We start from the raw sequence: 27,171 nt of genomic DNA, 5'->3' as shown, positions 1-27,171 counted from the left end.
CTCTAACAGTCTGGTAGCTCTAATCAGGGAAGTTAAGGGTCTGAACTGGATTATCTTCTTACACCAGGAGGTGGCCTCTTCAGGCTAGAGATTAGATGTCTCCTGAACTGTCTGCCGCCTTTCATGGATTGTGATTTCCTTTTGAGCAAATCCCTCTGTTTCTTTTGGCTTTTCCTACAGGAAGCCTTTAGCTCTTTTGACCAGATCTCTGTTTTCTTTCTCTCGTCTTTGCTCTCAGTGTGGAATAAAAGGTAAAGGTAAAGGACCCCTGACCGTTAGGTCCAGTCGCGAACGACTCTGGGGTTGCGGCGCACATCTCGCTTTACAGGCCGAGGGAGCCGGCGTTTGTCTGCAGACACTTTTTCCGGGTCATGTCGCCAGCATGACTAAGCTGCTTCTGACAAAACCAGAGCAGCGCACAGAAACGGTGTTTACCTTCCTGCCAGAGTGGTACCTTTATCTACTTGCACTTTGACGTGCTTTTGAACTGCTAGGTTGGCAGGAGCAGGGACCAAACATCAGGAACTCAGTGGCGTAGCGTGGGGGTGCAGGGGGGGCCGGCCGCACCGGGTGCAACATCTGGGGGTTAGGGTTAGGGGGCACAAATCCACGGGTTAGGGGGTGCAACTTACTTGCCTTGCCCCGGGTGCTGACAACCCACGCTACGCCACTGTCACCCTGTTGTGGGGATTCGAACCTCCGACCTTCTGAACGGCAATCCCAAGACTGCCCACAGACTCATCAGCAGATGGTGTGGATGTGGTCGGGCAGTCAAGGGGCATTTATCTGGTTCCATGTGGACAGCATGGCACTGATCTCCTTCCTGTCTCCCCTTCTTCTCCACTTGTAGTATTCACAAGCCTCCTGCAATTTAGGCTTCACACAGGCAGAGGAGCAAGAAGGGGCAGGATTCCCCATGTGCCTTGTTCTCTCTTGTTAAGTTGTGGGTGAACATATCAGATGACACAGCTTATGAGTCTGTGGGCAGTCCTGGGACAGAAAGCAGCCACATTTGGGGCTCCATGAAGCCTCCTCACCGAGCAGGCTTGACGGCCCCTACTTCTGGTTGCACCAAAATGTGGGCAGGCTGAGCTGGCACCTCTGGTGGAGCTGCTGTGCCCCTGCCCCTGCTGGTTGGGGTGTGGTGGGCAGCTGCTTAGCACGCTCACTGGTTGGCACTGGCCTGGGTGCCTCTGCTGGGGCCACTTTCCTCTTGGTGGCAGGTGGTGGGTCCTTGCTGACTGTCATCCCGGCTTGCAGATGAGGGTCTGTTGAAGTGGAGCTGCAGAAAGTGGGAGGCAGGGAAGAGGAAGAGGAGCCCAATTAGCATGATGGAGGCTCCTCTTCCCACTCCATACAGGTGTTCTTACTTGTCAGTGAATCCATACCTGTTCTGCAGGCAGCTTCTGTTGGCTGTATCAGACAAAAGTGGTTGCCATGGTGTGTGTGTGTGCATGCGTGTGCAGACATGATTTGGACCTTGGTGCTGGTGCTGAGGGAAGCTTATTTAACCCTTTCCCTCAACGCCATTCCCGCCCTCCTCAGCTTACATTGCTACCTTCCCTACCCAGCCGCCACCTGCGAAAGGGGAAAATAGGTGGGTATCTGTATTCTGAACACACTTTCTTAACATGACTGGTGTGTGTGTATGTGTGAGAGTGAAATGGGGAGAAGGGCAACACCATCTTTGATTCCTCCCTCCCCTTAGCCTGAAGAGACAGAATTGCAAAGGGATGGGTTTGTTTGTTTTTTAATAGTGTTTTTTTCAGCCAGCTATTTGGTATAATTCCACTTGGGCAGTTTAGTTCCTCTTGAATGTCACAGACAATACAAAGCCATCATAATGATCCATATTAAATTTATCTCCCCCTGGAAATGTTTCTCTCTCTTTCTCTGGAACATTCAGTGTGTACCACCCACATAGTTTAGCACCCTCAGAACAGCTGACAGGGCCTCGTGTGAGCTTCTATTACACGTTATCATTTGGAGAGCACTGCGGCCTGGTGTGTATGTGTGTGTGTGTGTGTGTGTGTGCACGCATCATATTCATCTCCATGGAGTCCTCGGCCTCCTCTGGTTATTCAGCCTGTGATACATGGCACAATCTCTTTCTCTACCCACTCTCTGTATCAACCTCTCCCCCCGTGAGACTCATCAGGTGGGAGGAGTTGCTCAAAATCTTGCTCCTGTTCTCTTCCATGCCCCCCCCCCCCGGAAGATGATATATATAAAATCCAGCCTTGTTGATTTTGCCAGGATCTGGCATGGCCAAGAACTGGGTACCCGAGAAAAAGCTGATTCCATGTTCAGGGAGATAGATCAAGCAGGGGTCTGAAAGTAGTATAGAGTCAGGTGGTACAGTAGCTCAGTGCGCCTGCCTGTTAACCAGAAGGTTGGTGGTTCAAGCCCACCCAGGGACAGCTGTGGGCAGGATTCATGCATCGCAGGGGTTTGGACTGCTGTAGATGAGCCTCAGGGTTCCTTGCAACTCTGCTATTCTAAGAGGCGGGATAATAAGGGCTTTGTACCAGCGGCAGCCTGTGTGCTGCCCTCCAGACGTTGCTGGACTACAGTTCCATCATTCTACAGTTCTGTGATTCCTGACCATTGGCCATGCTGGCTGGGTTGTGGAGTCCAGTAACACCTTGGTCTCCTCCGTAGGTGACTCTGTGCTACGGTCTCATTTGGAAACACAGTGTGCAACACGAATGGAGAGCTGTATTCAGACGGAGGGCTGTTCTTCCTGCTGGGCAACCTTCCAGGGTCCATGTGCCACTGGTGGGGCAGAGCCAGAGGCAAGATTGGGCAGATCAGTGGCTGCCAATTTTACCTTTGGACAATAGTTTCTGCGTATTATCAGATCCTCCTCTCTCCTCCATCAGGGCAAGCAGGAGATGTTATGAGAGCTCAAGGTTGCATTCCAGTTGGGAGGGTGTGGCCTGTGGAGAAGAGGGCGTGGCCTGTGGAGAAGGGGGTGTAGCCTGTGCCGAGTCCCAAAGGCCCAGATAGAAGCGTGTGGAGGGCTGCATTGCCCTCACCCCGGTTCCGAGGTTCTCCACTCCTGGTCCAGTCTTAAGAAGGGTATTGTGCAGAAAAGTGCAACCACAAGGATTGAGTGCCACAAGGAAAGACTGAAGCAGTGTTAGGGTATCGGTGGCCTCCCAGCTGCTTCTGAACTACATCTCTCATTACTCCCAGCCAGTGTGACAATGGCCAGGGATTAAGAGAGATGGAGTTCAGCAACATATTATAAAACACTAGCTAAACCTTGGAAGTGTTTAGCATTTTTTCATATTGTGTATCAGGGAGATCAGCATTTGGTGGGAATCTGCTGTTTCGGTGCTGCCTTTGCTTGCAGGCATGGCCTAACTTGGCCCTCTAGATGTTTTGGGACTACAACTCCCATCATCCCTAGCTAACAAGACCAGTGGTCAGGGATGATGGGAATTGTAGTCCCAAAACATCTGGAGGGCCAAGTTTGGCCATGCCTGGGGAATGGGCTTCACTTACACTTTGGAAGTACGGTACCTGCCTATTGACACCAGGCAGACTCTACTCTTTTCAATGCCTTTGTTTAGGTCAGGCTATCCAGACACATGGAGCTAGTTACATGTGTTTTATTTCTTTTTAGCTGCCATTGATTGTGTTTTGAATATTTTAAAGTACCCATCTTTAACTGTTTTTTTGAATGGATAATGCTGTAGTTCTTGTAAAAATTGCTTAGAGAGGTTTTTCTTTTTTCCCTTATAATTATGCAGTATATAAATTTTGTTAAAGAAAAATGAGTAATAATCTGCTAGCTGAAATCCAAGAGGTTGGCAAATGCAAAGCGGAACTTGTTTGCCAGCTTCCCTGCTCGCTCCCCCCCCCCCCCGGGTGCTTCAAATCTTCTTTTTTAAAGCATTGTTCTGAGTCATCGTGCTAATAAACATGGAACGGCTTAAATCAGTGCTCACTGTCCTTATCGAAAAGGGTCCTTTTCATAATGCACACAAATAGTTTTATGCTCTTCCCTGTGTGCACCTTTACAGTTGCATAGTCAAAAATAGCATGAAAACCTCCGGTAGTTTAGCAAGAGTGACTTGACACACCTGAAGCTAATCAGGAGCAGAGGTCAATGCGCAGTTTGAAATGCATCTGCAGGGAAGGTTATTACAACTGGGCGACTCTCTCTGTCTCTCTCAGCTGTGCCCTGGTTTTTACCTGTGGAAAACAACAGGCGAGAGGCAACAGTTTGTAGAATGCTCAAGTCGCTTCATTTGGACGCAGGTTCCAGCTGTGCTTTTATCTGTCAGTAGATCCCGGCCAGGGAGGGGGAAACTTTCTTTGAAACCTGAAGCTTGCATTCCCTTAGGGCTAATTCTCCATTGCTGGCAGTGGGCGGGACAGAAATGAAAGTGGGTGGGGCCAGCTTCAGTGGTAAAGGTAAAGGGACCCCAGACCGTTAGTTCCAGTCGTGGACGACTCTGGGGTTGCGGCGCTCATCTCGCTTTATTGGCTGAAGGAGCCGGCGTACAGTTTCCAGGTCATGTGGCCAGCATGACTAAGCTATTTCTGGCAACCAGAGCAGCACACAGAAATGCCGTTTACTTTCCTGCCAGAGCGGTACCTATTTATCTACTTGCACTTTGATGTGCTTTTGAACTGCTAGGTTGGCAGGAGCAGGGACAGAGCAAGAGGAGCTCACCCCGTCGCGGGTATTTGAACCGCCGACCTTTTGATCGGCAAGCCCTAGGCTCAGTGGTTTAACCCACAGCGCCACCCGTGTCCCAGCTTCAGTGGTAGGTGGGGTTATTCTAGCATCCCTCCCTCATGTACCCCCCACATCACTAATACACACAGTGCACACCCCCATGTCCACATGTATATGTGTATGCATGTATACCTATACCAGGTGAGGGGAGGACTTTGGTACTATGACACCCTGAGCTCTAGGCTAAGATTTGGTACCCCTCTCCCCAGCCCTCATGCCATGCCAGGCTTTGGGAAGGAGGTGAGAGGGCCCTGGCAGGGTCCTAGAGCCACCACCTTCCTCTCACCACCTTCCCAAAGCTGGACAAGCGCTAATTAGGCATTGGGGAGGAGATGGGAGGACTCTAGGACCCCGTCAGAGCCCTCACGCCTTCTTCTTGAAGCCAGACTTGGAGCCCAGTGCGGGGGAACTGGCCACATTGCCCTAAAACCGCCTCTGCTTTGGCCCTCCAGATGTTACTGGGTGACAACTCCCATCATCCTTGACCATTAACCTTGCTTGCTGGGGTTGCTGAACCCAGCAACATCTGGAGGAGCAAAGGTTCTCCACACCTGATCTACACACACACGATTGTGAACACACATACACATTCACACACACCTGTATGTATGCGCTCATGCACTGTGAGTACGTACACTCTTTCATTCTCTCTCCCCCCCTCTCCTTCTCCCTCTTTAGGCATCCTGCTGCCACAATCGGGCTTGAAAAATGTCTCCTTTTGGAGCCAGTGGGAGGCCTAGATTCTAGGTTTACTGCATTGATTTCCTTTTGGCATCTCCCTTGTCTCTCTTCCTTCCAGCTTGTACCTGTTCGATGGGCACACAAGGCGTTCCTTTCTCTGTGTGCTTCCAGCTATCGGCACGCACTCCGATATGGCATGTTGTACTGCTCGGAGACCCTTGTGCTGTCTTTCCTATGACAAAATGACAGGCTGTGAGACGAAGGCAGCTTGTCTGCAGAGCAGATGATGGGGAGGTAGAACCGTTCCTGGACTGTCCTACTTCATGCTGGAACTACACACACACACACACACACACACAGAGAGAGAGAGAGAGAGAGAGAGAGAGAGAGAGAGAGAGAGAGAGAGCGTTTGAAATGAATGCTTAGCAAATTCACTGAATTAATTCCAAAATCACTAAATCATATCTGCAAGCTGTTCCTGTAAATTCCAGGTACTTTTTATGATGGAACTTTGGGCAATTTTTAATTCCATTCCATTTTAATTTGTTTCAAGTGTATTATTTAGTTAGTTAGTTAATGATTTTTATATACCACTTGATTGTAGGGGGGGGGGACCTCATAGCGGTTTTACGAAAAAGGTAAAACAATAAAATTATCACTAAAAATTTACAACCATAATCTAAAGCATACAGAAGTTTGAAACCACAATAGAAAACAAATTAGAACAAATTGCAAACTTTCTAAACATTTGGGTAGGCTTGTCTAGATAAGAATGTCTTCAGCTGCTGCTGTAAAGAATACAGTCAAGGCATCTGCCTAATATAAATAGGCAGGGAGTTCCAAAGTGTTGGTGATGCTACACTAAATGATCAAATGTGCGGTGGTTATTATGTGGCACCTGTATAAAGTGCCCATTCTGCTGATTGAAGTGGTCAAGTGGGCATATGCAGAGTAAGGTGATCTCTGAGGTAGACTGGTTCCAAGTTGTTAGATATATATACTTCAGTAGTACCTCTGGTTGCGAACGGCATCTATTCTGGAGGCCCGTTCGCAACATGAAAGGAACGCAACCCACAGTGGCGCAGGTTGCGATTCGCTGCTTCTGCGCATGCGCGTGACGTCATTTTGCGCGTTTGTGCATGCGCAAGTTGCGAAACCCAGAAGTAACCCTTTCTGGTACTTCCAGGTCGCCACAGGACACAACCTTAAAAAACGTAATATGAAGCAAATGTAACATGAGGTATGACTGTATATCTATCTATCATATATCTATATCTATCTATCAATCATCTATCTATCATCTATCTATCTATCATCTATATCTATCTATCTATCTATCTATCTATCTATCTATCTATCTATCATCTATCATCTATCTATCATCTATCTATCTATCTATCTATCATCTATCTCTATCTATCATCTATCTATCTATCATCTATCTATCTATCATCTATCTATCTATCTATCTATCTATCTATCATCTATCGATCTATCTATCTATCATCTATCTATATCTATCTATCATCTATCTATCTATATCTATCTATCTATCTATCTATCTATCATCTATCTATCATCCATCTATCTATCTATCTATCTATCTATCTATCTATCTATCTATCTATCTATCTATCTATATCTATCTATCATCTATCTATCTATCTATCTATCTATCTATCTATCTATCTATCTATCTATCTATCTATCTATCTATCATCTATCTCTATCTATCTATCTATCTATCTATCTATCTATCTATCTATCATCTATTTATCTATCTATCATCTATCTATATCTATCTATCTATCATCTATCTATCTATCTATCATCTATCATCTATCTATCTATCTATCTATCTATCTATCTATCTATCTATCTATCTATCTATCTATCTATCTATCTATCTATATCTATCATCTATCTATCTATCTATCATCTATCTATCTATCTATCTATCTATCTATCTATCTATCTATCTATCTATCTTAACAATAACACCTCAAACATGGCCCCATAGCAGACCAGTGCAGACCTTTGAACCACAGGGGCTACACACTGCAGCATTCTGCACTAGCTGCAGCTTTCAGGCAGGAGTTTCTCTCAATGCTACACGGAGATGCCAGGGATTGCCAAGACAGGTTCTCTACCACTGAGTTAGGGCTGTCACTCAAAGGTTGCTGAGCTACATCCCCCCATCAGCCCCAGCAAGCACAGCCAATGACTAGAGAGGATGGGAGTTGTAGTTCAGTGGCATTTGGCGCACAAATCTTTTCCTACCCTTGTGCCCGTTCAGGCCTTAAGTGGGAGAATCACACCTGGGGATATTTGACTGCCAACTAAACGGACCGCCTTTTGGCAGGAGCAGAGATGGAGTCTGCGCTGGCACAGACCCACGGAGCCTGGCAAATGGGGACTCTTGCCACATCCTAACATCTTTCAATGCAGTGGAACAGAGTTAGGACTGCTCTCTGCGATATGTTCCTGTCTACTTTACAAGTAGGTGATTGCGAACTGCCATAGAGGACAAAGAGAGCTCTGAAGATTTCCTGAAAGATCTCATAAAATTTTCTTGATTTAAAAATCTCTCCTGTCATGCACCACTCTGCTATGAAGATATATAGCGGCTCTCTAGTTAAGCTGGATAATTAACACAGAGGTCCTGTTATTTTGTGAGGCGATCGCCTCTTACCCTTTTCTGCTGGGTCACCAAGCTATGCACTTCAAAGGCATCTCAAAATAATGATTTTTAAACATTTTCCATTTGCTATATTATTATTATTATTATTATTATTATTATTATTATTATTATTATTATTATTATTATTGTTATTATTATTATTATTATTATTAAGGCTGTCTCCAGTCCCTGATATGTATGGAAGAATTTTGTTAAATATTTCTATTGTTGCTTTCACAAGCCTCATTGAAAATGAAAAAACATGACGATGTGTCATTTGGGTTTTATTTATTCCCTCTGATGTATCTTAACGCATTTCTCCTTGTGACAGGATTGTCCGTGACTTGTGAAACCCTCCTCCCCCAAACCCGCCCCATGCTCAAGAGCTGGACGTCTCTCCCATCTGCTCAGACCTTCTGGGCAATTTTTAAATTTTTGCTCTACACCTTCACTGTCTGAATCCTGCTCTTTCCTTGTACCTTCAGCAGAGCAGTTCTACCAAAAGGTGGCTGACATGGGGCCCAGAAACCCATCACCTTTGGCCCCTGACCAGGCTGATAGGGACTGATGGGAGCTGGAGTCCCAAAACCTCTGGAGGCTGTGCCTCTGCTGGCTGCCTCTGATCTAGACCAGGGTGGCCCAACCTTTCATACCAAGTGGGTCACGAGAGTACTTCAACATGGGACCAGTGGGTCGCACACCGTCTTGATGTGTGTGGGCGTGGGGTGGGGAGAGCAAGACCCATATTCCAGCCCTCATACTGCCTTCCCCAAGCCAGCAAAGCCAGATTTTCGGAAGGAGGTGCAAAGCTCTGGCAGGGCACTAGCTAGGCTTTGGAAAGGAGGAAGAAGGGCTCTAGGACCCTGCCAGAGCCTTGCACCTCCTTCCCAAAGACTGGCACCTTGCTTACCTGGCTTTGGAAAGGCAGCATGAGGACTGGGGGGGGGGGTGTCAAATGTTGCTGAGGGCCGCACAAAAGGTATGGAGGGCCGCAAGCAGCCCTTGTGACACGTGCTCGACTGCTCTGATTGAGACAGTTTGCTGGTATGTGGAACTGGATAAGTGCTTGATCACTGCTTGCCTGCATTCAACAGGAATATGGTTTTTGTTTTGTTTTGTTTCCAAGTACATCTACAGTACAGAAATAGACTGGTTTAAATATAGCCTAGTCCCTTTCCCCAAGGGATTCTGGGAATTGTAGGTCTGTAGTTATGTGAGGGGTGTGTATGAGGTATTTCAAATGGAGAATTTTCAGTAAAATTCCGTGGATTAAAATGGAGACACTTTTGTGTTCCTCTAATGTTGCCACTGTTTCTGTCTTTCTATCTATCCTCCAAGGAGCTGAAAGCAGCATACCTGATTCTCTTCCTTCTTCTCCAAGGAGGTCAGATTTGCTAAGCCTATTCATGCGGATGCAGTCGACTCACCCCTATTCTTTGGCAATGGAGGTGGCATTGATGGAGCCAGATTCAAGTCTCCTCTAGCCCCAGACACCCCCTGGGGAGGGATGGCTCTTGGTTGGAGGCAGGAAGCTCTGGAGAAAACGTGTCACCCGGGGCAGCACTGAGGTGAGCTGCTTTCTTCCCCAGGGTCTTGACTGGGCTCCCCCAACCTGCTGGGCCCTCCCTAGGACCCAGACTCTCCAGATATCTGCTCTCTTCCCATTCCCCCTCCCACCAGTCCTGCCAAGATTTCTCCACAGGGCTCAAGGCACTTTTCTAAGAGTTGTTATTGGGATCCTATTCCCAACATAGAGCAACAATTCCCATAGTTCCCTGGGAAGAGGAATTGATTGTCAAGCCCCTCTGGGAGTTGTAGCACTCCCATGGGAATAGGGGCTTCCTAACAGCTCTTGGCACCCTTAACAAACTAGCCTTCCCAGGAGTCTTTGGGGGAAGCCATGACTGTTTAAAATGGCAGGATACGGTTTTTGACAGGGATGTGGGTGGCGCTGTGGGTTAAACCACTGAGCCTGGGACTTGCCGATCAGAAGGTAGGCGTTTCGAATCCCCGCGACGGAGTGAGCACCCGTTGCTCGGTCCCTGCTCCTGCCAACCTAACAGTTCGAAAGCACGTCAAAGTGCAAGTAGATAAGTAAGTACCGCTCCGGCGGGAAGGTAAACGGTGTTTCCATGCACAGCTCTGGTTCACCAGAAGTGGCTTAGTCATGCTGGCCACATGACCTGGAAGCTGTACGCCGGCTCCCTCGGCCAATAAAGCGAGATGAGCACCACAACCCCAGAGTCGGTCATGACTGGACCTAATGGTCAGGGGTCCCTTTACCTTTACCTTACTGTTTTTGACGCATAATGCAGATGAGGCCTGTCTCAAATCATTGACCAAACTTCACTTTGAAATATATTTAAAAATAAAAAAATTGTCCAGTAGCACCTTAGAGACCAACTAAGTATGTTCTTGCATGCACACGAAAGCTTATACCAAGAACAAACTTAGTTGGTCTTTAAGGTGCTACTGGACAATTTTTTTATATATCTCAACTGCGTCCGACCAACACGGCTCCCTACCTGAATCTCAAACTTCACTTCTTTCTGAGACTTTCTCTCTGCATTTACCCGCTAGGAGGCCTAGTCGTGTGTTCAGCTTTCCTCAGGCGGTCTCTTTCCTTCCTTCCCCAGGACATTTCCTGTTTGTCAAATTGTTCCCTTTCGTGGGTGGATGTTTCAGTTTGGCATTGCAGCAGCTGCTGTGGCGAATGGCGTAGCAATTAACACATTAGGGGTCTCTGGGGGTGAGTAACCCCATCACAAACTCTTCAGGCTCTCTCTCTCGTTCTTTTTTATTACTGTCTGCAAAAATATTCTTTTTTCCCAGCTGGAGACTCGGACTGTGGCTAAGGGCACCCACCGCCAATCTTGTTCGAGGCAGGCAGAAGCAGGTAAAAGACTTATTTTGACTGACGTGAGGCTGTCAGTCTCTTTTGGCTGAGTGAAATGAGGGTCTGGGTCTGCTGCTCTGTTTGGCTTTCCATTAAGCTTGTTTGGAGAATGCTAACTCAGATGAAAAGAGCGATATCGGCATGGAATTTGGTGTACACGGGTTCTGTTCAGCTGCTTGCTCCCTTGACTCAGCAAACAGGTAGGGTGGTGTTGGTGAAGAACTGACTTGAGTGTGCTAGCTCTGCCCCTGTCCCCCTCTGTGAGTTCAAGGGTGACTCTGCAGCTTGGAAGCCTCATGTACTTGTGGAGCTCCTCGTGGGATAGATGCACCCTGGTACTCTGTAGCAGGGAAATCTCACATACTTGTGGATCTCCTTGCATGATGGAGGACCTTGAGGACTCTGCGACAGGGAAGCCTCGCGTACTTGTGGAGCTCCTTGTGCGATGGAGCACCCTGGTGACTGCTTCAAGGAAACCTCATGGACATGTGGATCTCCACAAGTATGTGAGGCTTCCCTGCTGCAGTCTCCAGGGTGCTTCATCCCACAAGATGAAAGGAATGGGGTACTCTCACCTGCTCTGCGTGTCTTTCACCCACCACCCATGTCTGTTTGCTTAACCAAGTTACTGAGTGCCCAATTGCTGCTGAAACTTTGAAGAGCTGCTGCCCGTCAGTGTAGGCCGCACTGAGCTACGTGGGCTAGTGGTATGACTCAATATGAAGCAGCTTCCTATGTCGTTAAAAGGTGATCCTAGTAGACAGGACAACAGCTCACACGCTGCAGAAGGCAAACACCATTTTAAGAGGCGCTATTTCTCACAAGAGGGAATAATACCTTTGAAATGCCTGCCACAATCCACATGGGTGACTCAAAAAATAATAAAAGAAAAATGCTTTTTTGTTTGTTTTCTGGACTATTGTTTGCTCATATGCAAAGGTAATCTTTATTCAGTTGATAAAGCCAGTCAGTGTAGACAACACTGAGTCGCCGTGTCTTGTGTTCCTGTGTACAGTGGTACCTCGGGTTACAGACGCTTCAGGTTACAGACGCTTCAGGTTACAGATGCTTCAGGTTACAGACTCTGCTAACCCAGAAATAGTACCTCAGGCTAATAACTTTGCTTCAGGATGAGAACAGAAATCGCACAGCAGCTGCGTGGCACCAGTGGGAGACCCCATTAGCTAAAGTGGTACCTCAGGTTAAGAACAGTTTCAGGTTAAGAATGGACCTCCAGAATGAATTAAGTTCATACTCCCTTTGGCCTTGCTCAGGCATGCAATTTGGACTACAGCACCCATGTGGCAGTGACGGCCACCAACCTGGGTGGCTTTGAAAGAGGATTAGGCAAATTCATGGCGGAGGAGAGGGCTGCCGATGGCTGCTAGCCAGGATGGCTACGCACTGTCTCTGCAGTTGGATGGATGGAGGCAGAAATGGTTCTGAATGCCAGTTGCTGGGAATTGCAATTGGGAGAGCACTGCTGTGTTCAGGTGCCACAGCTATCTAGTTGGTCACTGTGAGCAGGATGCTGGACTAGGTGGGTCATTGACTTGATCCAGCAAGCTCTTCTTAGGTTCTTCTGCTGAGGCTTGATGCAGCAGTCAACAGGTGAATCATACGGGTGTGAACAACCTTCTTTCTTGGTTCAAATTGAGCCTGTGGGTGGTTGGAGGCTGCAAAATGCTACAAAGCTTCAGCAGGATAATTGATTCAGTCCATACAGGTGGCGGCTGTGCTTTGTCCTATTTCTTATGCTTTAATTCCTGCCCTCCAGTCCCAATTCCGCCATGTGCCTGGCCCACGTTTTCCCCACCCTCTTCCCATGGCATCGGAGACGTAGAAATTCTCACTCTCTCGCCTTTCACAGGTCATCTCTTCTTGGTTTTGGCATTGAAAAGCACTTCACAAAGAACTTGCTTGAGCCAAACAAAACGATTCAAAGAAGTGTGGCTGTTCCCTGAGCCTGTCTAAAAATAGCGCGATGGAGGTCACTGTTTGTTTGTCTCTCAGAGATGTTCAGATCAGATTGTTACAAGTGAAGAAGGAGGAAAAAAAGAACAAGAAAAGAGAAGAAAAGGTCCCCCCCACTCTCTCCCTCCCTTTAACTGGCAGTTCCTCGGTCTCCCTCTGGGAACCAGATTTCCAGCTGACTGCTCTGAGTTTGCCACCAACATCAGTAATAAAGATTTTGCAGTTTGCAGTCAAAAGGTAGATAGCAATTAGAGAGCTAATACACAGGGCAGAGTGAAGCTCACTTGCCTTGCTCCTTCTTCCATGGCAATCCGATTGGCTTTAAGATGTATTGGCTATGGCAAGGGAGAAAACAACTTTTTGTCCCCCAAATTGCCCGATTTGATGTGGAATCTCCAAGCTGAGGGCTCATAGCTCAGTGGCAAGACAGAGGTTGAGGGAATCTGCCGGTTTTGCTTTCTCTCAGTTTATCATTTTTCCAATCTTAAATTCAGTTCCCCATATTTCCACACCTGTTTGTGATACATACTTAAGAAAAAGTCCTCATGGAATTTCACATGCGCACTTTCGAATGCAATATTCCCTAAGACAGACATTTTTTAAAGCAAACTAGTTACACCTAATATGATTTATCTTGGTATGTCCCACCCCACTAACATGTGCATTTATACCTGCGTGTTAGCTGAGGACATGTATTTTTGTACACATTACTGGGCATACTGTTTGCATATTGCCTTTAAATGCAAACTGAATTGTATCTCTCCCACATTCCTAGCAGTTAGTCTCACTGAACTCAATGGAACTTCTGGGTGAGCATCCACACAACACTGGCTTTCTCTTCCTCCTTTCTGTTCTGGGCTGTACTGAGATTTGTCCAGACTGGGGCCAGGCAGTCCTGGATCACCCAAGGGTGGGACCACCTGGAGAAATCTGGGCCTGTCAAAAGGAGCGGGGTGACAGTCTTCTATAAATCTAGATATAGACAAATATCTCCCCCTGCAACACACACAACTGTCCTTGATGCAAGGATTTTAGGCTGCATCTGAAACGCCTTCGAGGGAGTTCCACTGAACATGATGAGTCTTACTTCTGAGTAGACATGCATAAGTTTGCACACTGGTGGAGGAAGGGGGGTGCGGTGGGTGCAGTACACCCAGGGTGTCATCCATGAGATGGGGTGATATCGCTGCTCCGCCCCCTCAGGAAGCTTGCTGCTTGCCATGGGCAGCTAGTCCCGCCCCCATGGGTGGCTAGCCCCGCCCCTGGGTGCACAACATGTGTGCCACTCCAGGTGCCAGAGCAGCTAGCTCCACCTCTGGGTTTGCACTGTTAACCTTGTTGTGCTTAGCCATGTTTGGAAAGTCATAGCATCTGTAATATTTTAGCTTGTAACATACAAATGTGGACACACTGCTCTCTAATAATATTAATCTGGAACGATAAGATTTAATGCTTGGCATGGCTCCTGTTATATGGCACCGGGTGAAGCATCTTAGCTTTCCTTTTCTAAGCTGTGAAGGGATCTGCGATCCATTACTGAGCTGCTGGTCAGGTGGGACTTGGAATCTAACGTATCTCATTTCTGATCCTATCTCCAAGATGGATCAAGTGGATTCTGAAAGAACCAAACATTGCAGCATGAAAGCATAGATGTGTATGTATATCAATGGGTTTGAACTTGGTTGCCTTGAGGATTCCTACACAGGAAGCTGCCTCATCACAAGTCAGGCTAAGAGTCCACCTTAATTCATAGAATCATAGAACTGCACAGTTGAAAGGGACCCTGAGGGTCATCTAGCCCAGCTCCTTACAATGCAGGAATCTCAACTAAAGCATCCATTCATATTGTCTATGCTGACTGACACCAGCTCTCCAGGGGACACTCTCAACCTACCAGGAGATGCAGATTGAATATGGGGCGCAGCTTGCGAAGAAGGTGCTGTTCTACTGAGACACAGTCCCTCCTGGCTGCTTGCTAGAGTTGAGCTCAGTGGCTTTGGCTCAAGATCCAGCACCTCTGAAGGTTGTGCTACCGGCATTTCCTAATTCTCCAGATCCCTCTTCCACAGTTGGCATCAAAGTTGTTGCTGGAAGTCCAGGTTGTGGCAATGTCTTGGCCAGCTGGTCTTTGCTTTTTCCTTACAAGAACAAGGGCTGTAGCTTAGCGGTGGACCACGTACTTTGCACCCGGAGGGTCCCTGGTTTTGCCCCCCCCCAGCACCTCCAGTTAAAAGGCTCTTAAAATTAAGGCTCACAGATTCAAACAGCTTACTGCTGCCACTGCTGCTCAGATTACACTGTCCTAGACAAGGCAGAACAACAGCCCGACTCAGTGCAAGGCAGCTGCATATGTTCATACAATAAAAGCATCTTTATATAATTTCCCCTCGTATGAGAGAAGACTCGAAAACATTCAAGTCACGCTTCCAAGTGTGTGAGCCTGCGCGTCAAATTCCTGCCTCATTGTATTGCTGTCTCTTTTACTCAAGCATTGTACATGATCCAGCTATATATATATATATCTCCCCCTCATTGTACTTTAGTAAAAGAAGAACTCTGTAAAAACTGATGTAAACATACACAGATCTGAAGCGTCATCTCCCGCAGTGGTACAATTCTTTCTGCATTTGAGGATGAGTGGCATTTGAAAGACACCCTTTAGTGTTCTTTTTCTGTGTGATTTCAGCCTTTCACAAAGAGTCGTCTTTTCATATTGATATATACCGTATTCTAAAAGCCTTTTGGCTTTATTATTGGTTCTGTTGGGAAAATGTCTCTGCTGTGGAGTGTCGTTGCGACGGGCGCTGTGTAACTCCCCATGGCTGTTTAGCATGGAGTTGCTTAATGCGCAGTTTGGGTGCAGGATACAACACTTTAAAGTTCTCTTAGCCCTTTGTTTGAATGCAAGAGCTGCAGGGAGGGGGAACAGCATTTGATGGTCTGGTTGAGAAACAACGCTAAGGAAATAGCCAATGCTCACCTGTGGTGTCTGCGTTCATGTAAATAAGGGAAGAGCCCGTGCTCAGTGGGGGAGCAGCTGGTCTGCAGGCAGAAGGTCCAAGGTTCCACCCATTGTGCCATGGGGCAGGGACCATGCAGTGGTTGGTGGTGGTGGGACTCTGAGGATGAGGTCCAGGCTACTTCCTTGAAGGTAGGGCAGCCAGTAGTACTTTATTCAGGGTCCAAACTGGAGAATGCAACCCTGCCACAGAGAATGAGTCCCTTGCTGTACCTCCATCTCCACATCCCCTCATAAGCTCATCCTCCTCGTCATTTTGTAGGACTTTGTGAATGAACTTCTCAGGTGCCACACATTTACTACTCAGTTCCTTCTTGTACACCCAACTGTTCTGGTCCTTTTGGCTGAGATACTAAACCGGTGGATCCTTCCATGGGGAACTGGCATATTGGTGTCTTTTAGGTATGATAATAATAATTTATTATTTATACCCCACCCATCTGGCTGGGTTTCCCCAGCCACTCTGGGCGGCTTCCAACTGAATATTAAAAACAATACAGCATCAGACATTAAAAACTTCCCTAAACAGGGCTGCCTTCAGATGTCTTCTAAAAGTCTGGTAATTGTTCTTCTCTTTGACATCTGGTGGGAGGGTGTTCCACAGGGCGGGCGCCACTACCGAGAAGGCCCTCTGCCTGGTTCCCTGTAACTTCACTTCTCGCAGGGAGGGAACCGCCAGAAGGCTCTCAGCGCTGGATCTCAGTGTCCAGGCAGAATGATGGGGATGGAGACGCTCCTTCAGGTATACTGGTCCGAGGCTGTTTAGGGCTTTAAAGGTCAGCACCAACACTTTGAATTGTGCTTGGAAATGTACTGGGTGCCAATGAAGATCTTTCAGGACCGGTGTTATATGTTGGCGGCTGCTCCCAGTCACCAGTCTAGCTGCCACATTCTGGATTAATTGCAGTTTCCGAATCACCTTCAAAGGTAGCCCCATGTAGAGCATATTGCAGTAGTCCAAGCGGGAGATAACTAGAGCATGCACCACTCTGGCGAGACAGTCTGTGGGCAGGTGGGGTCTCAGCCTGTGTACCAGATGGAGCTGGTAAACAGCTGCCCTGGACACAGAATTAACCTGTGCCTCCATGGACAGCTGTGAGTCCAAAATTGGAGCCTTCAGCTCTGGAAGCAAAGTGTGCCACCGAATACCACTTGCCCGGTTGGGGTGGGTTGGAGAACAGACAGGGAAGGAAGCTGTCTTTGAGGTGGTGGTGGCTTCCTGGCGCCTTCTGACTGCCCACAGTGGGAATCTGGGTGGAGAAGGAGGTGGAAGTGGCCCTTGGCCTGATACAGCCTAGGTCTCTTCTTAAGTTGTCAAGAGCTTGTACTTGCATGCTGGCGCACAACCGCATGTTTGAGCAATGATCAATCTGATCACAGGAAACTAGGCTTGGTGGCTGATAGTGGCAACAGAAGGTCTTGTAATCCTCTTTTCCTCAGCTTCATTGATTATTGGGTGGTTTTCATGTCGCACATGCCGCACATGCCGGGAGGCCTTCTTATTAGATCAGAGTTATCTCAGCAGCCTTAACAAGAAAAAAAAGAGTTACCAGAGGGCAGTTTGTAAAGCGGTTCCTCAGTACTTGCTGATGTCCCTCCTCCTCCTCTCTTAACGGACTTTTCCTCCCCTTGTCTTTCGCAAACACTATTCAAGGTGACTGTCAAAGCCACAGAAGGCTTTTCTTAATGAATTGTAAAAAGCTTGTAAAGCTATCTTCCCCGGGCTCAGCAGCCGTTCCTTTTTATCTCCTAGTAATTGTCCCCCTTAGGATCAGCCATGTGATTCTAAAAGGTTCTTTTCTTTTCATGCAGCTGGTTTCAAAACCAGCATATTCCCCATGTATTGGCTTCCCGATCTTTATTTCACCCCATTCATTTGGAAGGGCCTTGGCACGGCCCCCGTGGTTTCTTAATCCCTCGGGCAAAGAGAGAAAAAAATATCCACCCTCTCCCATAATAACATTTGCAGTGTTAGTTTGCTCTCAAGCAGGGATGGAGGTGGGGGATATCTCAGGCCTGGGGCAACCTGGGGGCTCTGGACCGAGGAGAGAGTGTGCAGGAACGAGGCTTCTGTGCATATCTAAATTCACCTTCATTACCCTACCCACTTTTGCCTCTGGCCCCACCCAACCCTGCCATGTGGCTTCTGGAAGGTTGCCCAGAAGGGAATGGGCCTCCTCTTCCCTGCTCTACAGTAAATGCAGAGACCACAATAATAGGATTAGGTCATGCTCACCTGTGGCTCGTAGAAGCTGTGAGCATGCAACAGCAGCCACAACCTGGGAAATGGCTTCAACTGGCTGGCAAAACCAGATGTGGGTAGCCTATGGGTCTCAAGCCCTCAGTGAATTAGGGGCTTGCCCTGCATGCAAATACAGGCTCCAGCAGATGGAGACCAATAGTGGGTCCAGCAGTTAAGAAGGTGGTTTCTACACGTGCTGTAGAGCGAAATGAGGGACAGATGGGGCGCATCAACCTGGGAATGTAGCCCATCTAGAAGGAAAACTCTGATCCTAAACCTCTGCTGCCTTCATCTTTGGGAGAAGAAGAGGTTAAGGAGTGGAGTCCCTAAGATGGTTGGATGGTGTGTTGTACGCCTCCTTCTGGCAACTCCTGCAGCCAAGCTGGTGCCAAGCGTATTGCTCTTTGGACCACACCAGTGAGAGGGGGGGGGGTCTTGGTGTCTGGGCAGCCCAGGACCTCCAGAGGGGGGAATTCCATGCAGGATCACACCCAGAAGTGGCCTTCAACTTGAGTTTGTGCTACCAGTGCCTTTCTGGACCAAGGATGTTGCATTGCCACCCTCTGACTTGGTGGACTTCATGACAGTTGTCCCAGTACAGCCAGAGTCTCCCCTGCTCTGGCAGAGTATAGAATCATCGAATTGTAGAGTTGGAAAGGAGTCATCTAGTTTACCCCTCTGCAATGCTGAAATCCTACTCACTGCCATCTCTGGGTGGGTTTCAACCTTCTGGTTAGTAGCCAGACCCACTGATCCTCTGTGCCACACAGGCTGTGTCCCTTGAACTGAAGAAGCACCAGGAGGAGTCATATTTGTCTTCATCAGAGGGTGGGGGTGTGTACTCTGAACCTGAAGGGGAAGGGTGTGTGGGACCAGCCCCAGAGGTTCTGCTTCCAGGTGAACCTGTGGGGCCAGTGCCTTCTCCCTACCTCTGAGTAAAGGATGTGGCATGGCCATTCTCTGACTCCAAGGACTCCACTGTAGAAGACCCTGAAAGGACCACTATAGAGGCCCCTTTAAGTGGAGCAGCATCTTGCAGCATGGGTGGTGCTGGCAATTAGATTCCTCTTGGTGCAACTGCTATGAAAGTTTAAGCCTGTTCCTTGCTGGAGCAGAGCTATGTTCCCCAAAGCACAGCCTGAGCACTACCTTGCATCTCCTTGCCTTGTGACCACCCTGACCCCGACCCTGTCCTGCACTCTATTTGAGCCTTTCCACACACCTTTCCATAAAGGCATAGCTTTCAGCCAAGGCAGAGCTGCTGCTCATTTGTAAGGTTCAGTCTAAGTCTGGCTGTTGCTGATGCAGCATCTGAACTTGGATGATGTCAGTGCTAGCATAGCATAGCATAGCATAGCATAGCATAGCATAGCATAGCATAGCATAGCATAGCACAGCACAGCACAGCATAGCACTGATGACTCTTTGCACCCAACTCTCATTTCCCGGCTATTGTCCACAACAAGCCCAACCTTCACAAGAGGAGCCAGGCCCATTAGTGTGCAGTGAAGTCACTTACCATTAAACAACAACTCCTACTCTAAGTGAACTGTCAACCTTTGAGGAGTATATAATTTGTGTCTCAGTTGCATGCCTGCTAATCATGGTGATCATATGGGCCATTGGTTCCCTTGGGGGAGCTTTACCTTGAGGTTGTTGTTTTTTTTATTAAAAAAATGCTCATTTCCATTCAATAGAAACAGAGTCTGTTGTGCTTCTATGTCTCTCCCCACCTTCCATCTGTAATTGCTTAATTTATTAATCCCGAGAGAGTCATTGGCCTCAGTGGCACCTCTAGTACTGAACAAATGGAAATAAAGACAAAGAGGTCTCAATAATAACCCCAGGAATGCATAAATCTTCCTTCTTTATATGGAGGAAGGAAGCCAAAGGGACTGTTATGTCTTAGAGCCTGGAAAAGAGAAAACTGAGAGGTGAGATGATAGACATCTTCAAATATCTTCACATGGAAGTTGGAACAAGCTTGTTTTCTGCTGCTCCAGAGGGCAGGACCCCAAGCAATGGATCCAAATGACAAGAAAGGGGATTCTGACTAGACATTAGCAATAACTTGTGTGTGGTAACACTTTTTCATCAATGGAGAAAGCTACCACAGAGTGTGGCAGATTCTCCTTCATTGCAAGTTTTTCAATGGAGGTTGGATGGCCATCTGTCCCTGAGCAGACATGGACTCTGGCGGGCCTCCTTTGGGAGGCTGTCCTACATTGCTGGTGCCATGATTGAGAAGGCCATGTCTCTATATTATGCTCATCTTCCTTACACATGTGTAAGGCTTCCAGTGTAGAAATGGGAGCCTTAAAGAGTGCTCTTGATTGCTCATTGGAAAGAGAAAGCAGACTTGGCTCTACCACCATCCGTGGGGAGCTCACTCACATAGAAAGCGGCTCCAGCCCTTCAATAGAGCCAACGCCTGCTGGATCAGCTGTGCTAGAAAGTTCCCTGGAGCCTCTGGCACTTTAAAGCTTTGTACTGGGCTCTTCATGAAACCTGTGCGATGCTTTGAAGTCCTGACTTTAGGACTTCAAAGTACCCAGTCATCTGACAGAATGGACAGCTGGGTGGCCTTGCACACCTGCCAAACTATGTCTGAGAAAGATCTGGCTTGCAGGGTTTCCCACCCCTCCAAGAATTAAAAGCATCAGCGGGTAAGTTTGAGGCCTAGGCAGAGAGCACCCAAGCAGGAACTCTTAATTAGCCGCCAGCAGTCTCTTCTTGCTTCCTTTCCCAGAGATTATTTAGCTGTGATTCCTGTATTTCAGGGGGTTTGGAATAGATGACCCTTTGGATCCCTTCCAACTCTTCAGTTCTTTGATTCAGGGCTGCTGGACAACTGACACCAAGAGAAGCTAAGGCATGCAATGAACTATGTGCAAACTTTTGTTTTAAATTGCATTTTGCACCCCACCGTTCTTCCAAGGAGGTCAGAGCGATGTTCATAGTTCTTCAACCACCCTACTACCTGTTGTCCTCACAGAAACAGCAGTCCTGTAGGGTAGGCCAGTGTGAGATAAAGTGACTGGTGCAAGGTCACTCATTGCGCTTTAAGGCTCAGTGGGGGATTTTAACCAGGGGGTGGTATCCGTAATGGTAGATTGACCCTTTGGCCACTACATCATCCTGACTAATTCCATCTTGGTTAGATGGATGTCTAGGTGGTGCAAGGTCTCATCCACTGTGGCACCTTCTGCATGGAGTTATTTGCTGAAGAAGACTCATCAGCCCATCTTGAAGAGTGAAAACAAAGAATTACAAGCGTTTTGGAGGCATTCAATAGCTGGCAATGAACCTTTTCTTTGGAAGGCTCAGATTGTCATCTGAGCAGGAGAAGAACCTTTACCTAGCAGTTTGGCCACTGCTCCCTGGAGATGTTGGAATCCTACTTCGGTGCCATGGGAGGAATGGTATTTCCCAGGGTCCCTGCCTGTGACACTAACATGGATGCCAGGGGAGAGGAAGGCTGAGGTCTCCCAGGTCTTGATTCTCTTGCCAGTTGTCTCCTCTAAGCCAGATGTGCAGGGAGGGGGCAGGGGAATAGTGGTGCCATTATTGTGTTAAAGTTTGAGACGGCATGGTGGAAACTTCCCGAGATCCACCACCTTTTTATCAGATAAAGGAGAAGAAACTTTTATAGCAAAGGAATTGCTAATTGCTGAGCTCTTGTGGATTCCTGTAATTTTTTTAAAGCTGTGTTGGCGACGGAACAGTGAGGCATGTGGTGCCACACTGGAAGGGTATTTTTATTGATATCTGATTCACAAATGTCGCCATGGCAATGGGGCACATGAAGGCGGAGGAAAAAAATGAGTTCTTGCCTTATTAAATGACTCCAGTAAGGAGAAAAGGGAGAAAGAAAGAGAACAAGGACACGAAGGATTAATTTAACAGCGCAAGAGCTGCCCGCCAAGCTATTTGCAATATTGTTAAGGATTCGTTAGTTATTTTCCCTTACTTCAAATGCACATTTGCTAATATCTTTATCTCGTTGATGTGAGGCAGGCCGGAACTTTGCAGGCAGGTTTTGTTTTGCTTTTGTTGGCAAAGGCACTTCATATTAAAAAAAATAATGAAAGCATTTAAACCTGGAGTGCTTATGGTAGAGCTGGAAAAGGTGTAGAAGGGGGCAACAAGAATGACTGGGGTGAGTGGAGTGGGATCAGAGCATGATACAGCTGGACTACAACTTCCATGATCCCTGACCATTGGCCATGCTAGCTGGGGCTCATGGGAGTTGGAGTCCAAACTTTTTGTTTTGTTTTGAGAAAAAGCTACTAAGGGGGAGGGCAATGGCATGACACAATTTTATAACACTGTGGATGGAGTGGAGAAGGCAAATGCTCATGAATAACCTTTTTTTAAAAAAAATAAATAAATATCATTTTAACATTTATTTATATATCACGTTTCCTCCAAGGAGCTTGAGGTGATGTGCAGTGGTCTTCAACTGGTCCAGCTCCGAGACCCACCAAGTGACTCCCAAGCAGCAATTTGGGACTCACACATTAATTAATCCTAAAATGGAAATTCAAAGAGCAATATGCATAGTGTTGTTGTTACCTCAGCATTATTACTAAATGAAAGCCAGTCCTGCATCTTGGCAGAAGCAAGACACGAGAGTGTGGTTGGCCAGGAACTCGGTCTCTTACTGAAAAATGTCTCTTGCCTTTCTCCGGCCACACTGAAGCACTTGTGGAAATTTTAAAAATGGGCATCTTGTTCGTAGAACGTGTCCTAGTTCAGATACACAGCCCCCTTCAGTCTGCTTAGCCTAACCTGGAATCCAACATGGTGGCAACTGCTGTGCTTCAGCCCACCATGTGTGACCAGGTGACCCACTGGCTGAAGATCTGTGGGGTAGGCAATACAGTAACCTGACTCTATCCAAAAGAGTTTCCTATCTTTGCTGGGTCCCCCACTTTCCTCCCCCCCAACAATCATTCAGCATTCTGAGGCTACTGAGCATGCTCAGCCCCCATTAGGCTATTTTAGGGTGATTGTTCTTTATTATTCTTTATTTATGTTCTTACCTGCCCTTTAAGTTGAGGTCCCAGGGGTGGATTACAAGCACTTAAAAAGCAATATTAAAATCAGTTAAGTTACCATATTTTTCACCCTATAGGACGCACTTTTCCCCCTCCAAAAATGAAGGGGAAGTCTGGGTGCGTCCTATGGGGCGAATGCAGGCTTTCACTGAAGCGTGAAGAGGAGAGGGGTCGGTGCGCACCGACCCCTCTCGCTCTCCAGGCTTCAGGAAGACATCCGCAGCCTAGGCAGCCCTGCGGGAGTTCCCGCAGGGCTGTCTAGGCTGCGCATAGCAGCCTGCTTCCCAGAGCATCGGGCGCCCTGAAAGCAGAGCGCCCGGTGCTTCGGGAACACATCCGCAGCCTAGGGAGCCCTGTGGGAGTTCCCCGCTGCGGATAGCAGCCTGCCGCCCGGCAGGCAGAGCGCCCTGAAGCAGAGCGCCCACGTGCCGGACAGACATCCGCAGCGTGGGGAGCCCTTCAGGAGTTCCCCGCAGGGTTCCCCACGCTGTGGATAGCAGCCTGCTGCCCGGCGCGCGGGGCACCCTGAAGCAGAGTGCCCCTCGCGCCGGGCAGACATCGGCCAGCCCCAAAAGCTCGGGGGACAGCAGGGAGGCGCAGCGCCGCCATCCCACTGTTCCTCGACCTGGTTCGGTTTCCCCAACCTGCTTTTGGGGGGGAAATAAAGGAATTTTTTCCCCTTTATTTCCCTCCCAAAAAACTAGGTGCGTCCTATGGGATGGAGCGTCCTATGGGACAAAAAATACGGTACACTTAAGAGCATAGGATGGGGGTCCTATATCTGTGTACAGTCATACCTTGGGTTACAGACGCTTCAGGTTGTGTTTTTTTGGGTTGTGGACCACCGAAACCCGAAAGTACCAGAACGGGTTACTTCTGGGTTTCGGCAGTCGCGCATGTGCAGAAGTGCTAAATCGCGCTTTGCACATGCGCGCTGAATTGCAACCCGCGCATGCGCAGCTGCGCTGCTGCAGGTACGAATGTGCATCCTGCACGGATCGCATTCGCCACCTGCACGTCCTCTGTACTGCTTTGACACAAATTGTGAAAAGAGGTATAGAAATCTTCAAATAAATAAAATCAATAAAATGTCTCAATATCCAGTAGCGTGGTGGCAAATTCAGAAGTGCAGAAGTGCATGATAGTCACCGTCATGCCACCACGTAGCCCCCTCACCCCTTCTAAAAGTCTACAGTTTATAGAGGAAAGTTTTCACCGGGTGCCTAAAGATATGTAATGAAGGCGCCAGGTGAGCCTCCCTGGGGAGAGCATTCCACAAACGGGGAGCCACTGCAGAAGAGGCCTGCTCTTGTGCTGCCACCCTCTGGACCTCTCATGGAGGAGGCACACAATAAAACAGTCGTAGCAGCTTTATCACCAGTGGTACCTTAGGTTACAGACGCTTCAGGTTACAGACTCTCCTAGTACCTAATAGTGCGGTGGCAGCGGGAGGCCCCACTGCCGTTTGCCTTCCTGCCGGAGCGGTACCTATTTATCTACTTGCACTTAGACGTGCTTTCAAACTGCTAGGTTGGCAGGAGCAGGGACCGAGCAACGGGAGCTCACCCCGTTGCGGGGATTTGAACCGCCACCGTTTAGGCTCTGTGGTTTAACCCACAGCGCCACCCGCGTCCCTTTGAGGTACCACTGTACAGAGTCCCAATTACAAAGCTGGACATTGTAAGTGTGATTGGGTGCTCCTCTTGCGCTGTTTGGGGGCCCATGTTGGTGCTCTGGCAGCGGCAGCGGGAGGCCCCATTAGCTAAAGTGGTACCTCAGGTTAAGAACAGTTTCAGGTTAAGAATGGACCTCCAGAACGAATTAAGTTCTTAACCCGAGGTACCACTGTAATGGAGTCTTCCAAAATGCATGTTTAGACCAGCAGTGGGCCCTACATTTGAAAAGCTCAGAAGCCCAAAGAATGCAACATTTTTATTAATTTCTCACTCTTTGCTGTGTATGCTTTGTCTTGCTTCAGACTGCTTTTCCCGCTGTTTGAAACTTGCCTCCAAAGTGGACAGTTCATGTGTAATAATTTACATTTATTTTTAACTGGCTCCGTTTAGCCTCTCACTCCTCCCCTTTTCGGTTCATATCTCCGTGTGTGACGCCTTCTCTTTGGGTAGGCTGTGTGAATAACCTTCATTTTCCACATTTAATTGAATAGTTGTCATGGAAATCCATTCACCTTTCTGCAGGAAAAAAGACACTTAAGAAGAAACGCCAGTCGTGAGCTCTGCCGCTTCTTGATAACAACAGCCAGATTTATGATTCCTTTGGTTCCATCTGTACCATACGTTTAAAACAATATCATACTTCTTTAAACAGCCATGGCTCCCCCTGCAAGAACCCCGGGAACTGTAGTTTGCTAAGGGCGCTGAGATTTGGTAGAATACCCAAACTCCCCTAGGAGTTCCCAGATTGGCTTAATGATAAATCCCTCTCCCCAATGACAACTGAAAGTTAAAAACTTAAAAATGAACAATTAACAAAATTGAAGAACTCCTTTTGTATACAGTGGCACCTCGGGTTAAGTACTTAATTCGTTCCGGAGGTCTGTTCTTAACCCGAAACTGTTCTTAACCTGAAGCACCACTTTAGCTAATGGGGGCCCCCGCTGCCGCCAGAGCACGATTTCTGTTCTCATCCTGAAGCAAAGTTCTTAACCTGAGGTACTATTTCTGGGTTAGCGGAGTCTGTAACCTGAAGCATCTGTAACCTGAAGTACCACTGTATAGTGGTACCAGTTGATAAAATATCAGCTCAGAACAATAAAGCAAAGTTGCCCGCACCAATCACAATGAATCATTTTAATAATAATAATTTATACCCCACCCTCCCCGGCCAGAGCCGGACTCAGGGCGGCTAACACCAATAAAATCACAGTAAAAAAAAAAAATGATAAGGGGAAAAACCCCCAATTTAAAATACAGGTTAAAATGGAATTTAAAATGCAGCCTCATTTTAATAGTAGCCGATAAATCAAGACCATAAGGGGAGGGAAACATAAGGGTTAGACTGAGTCCAAACCAAAGGCCAGGCGGAACAGCTCTGTCTTGCAGGGCCTGCAGAAAGATATCAAATCCCGCAGGACCCTAGTCTCTTGTGACAGAGCGTTCCACCAAGTCGGGGCCAGTACTGAAAAGGCCCTGGCCCTAGTTGAAACCAATCTAACCACCTTGCGACTTGGGACCTCCAAAGTGTTGTCATTTGTGGACCTTAAGGTCCTCCGCGGGGCATACCAGGAAAGGCGGTCCTGTAGGTACGTGGGTCCTAGGCCACGTAGCTGCAATCAATTGGAGGAAATTTACGTAATTATTAGAACAACCAAGGTAATATCAGGGAAAAACCAATGGATTCAAGTTACAAGAAAGGAGATCCCACCTAAACATCAGGAAGAACTTTCTAACAGTAAGTGCTGTTTGACAGTGGAACAGTCTCCTTTGGGAGGTGGTGGACTCTCCTTCCTTGGAGATTTTTAAGCAGAGGTTGGGTGGCCGTCTGTCATGGCTGCTTTAGTTGAGATTCCTGCATTGGACCTTTGGGGTACCTTCCAACTTTATGATTCTATATTTATACTGTATCTGTTGGCTCTATTGCAGAAAGGATAGATCAGCTATGCAGATTTCCATAGAGCAATGGTTTTATGAAGTTTTGTATTATCTTTTTAATCTGGCCTGACACTTCTGTGTTCCAATAGATGTGGTGATCTCTTATCAGGCCTTTTCGGCATTATCATACCACTTCGAAGAGTCATGACTTCTAAAGAATTACAGTGGTACCTCTGGTTAATAACTTAATTCGTTCTGCAGTTCTGTTCTTAACACGAAACTGTTCTTAACCTGAGGTACCACTTTAGCTAATGG

The 27,171-nt window shown here is 47.6% G+C and overlaps 1 protein-coding gene across 3 annotated transcripts in view; it reads left to right on the top strand.

Moving 5' to 3' along the window:
* The window catches only part of TMEM132B (transmembrane protein 132B), a 385,081-nt gene that overhangs the window by 32,270 nt on the left and 325,640 nt on the right, over nt 1-27,171 (top strand). The window contains exon 1 of one of the 3 annotated variants that reach the window (XM_081893268.1): nt 10,950-11,010. The exons of the other annotated variants lie outside the window; for them this stretch is intronic. The gene's annotated coding sequence lies outside the window, so the exon portion shown is untranslated. Of the gene's footprint in view, nt 1-10,949; nt 11,011-27,171 lie in introns of those variants that run through there. 3 annotated transcript variants of the gene reach the window in all.

The sequence above is a fragment of the Podarcis melisellensis genome (assembly GCF_964234715.1).
Source record: "Podarcis melisellensis genome assembly, chromosome: 16".
NCBI classification, from domain to species: Eukaryota; Metazoa; Chordata; class Lepidosauria; order Squamata; family Lacertidae; genus Podarcis; species Podarcis melisellensis.
Note: the sequence above shows the minus strand (reverse complement) of the source record. Positions and strands in the feature narration are given on the sequence as shown.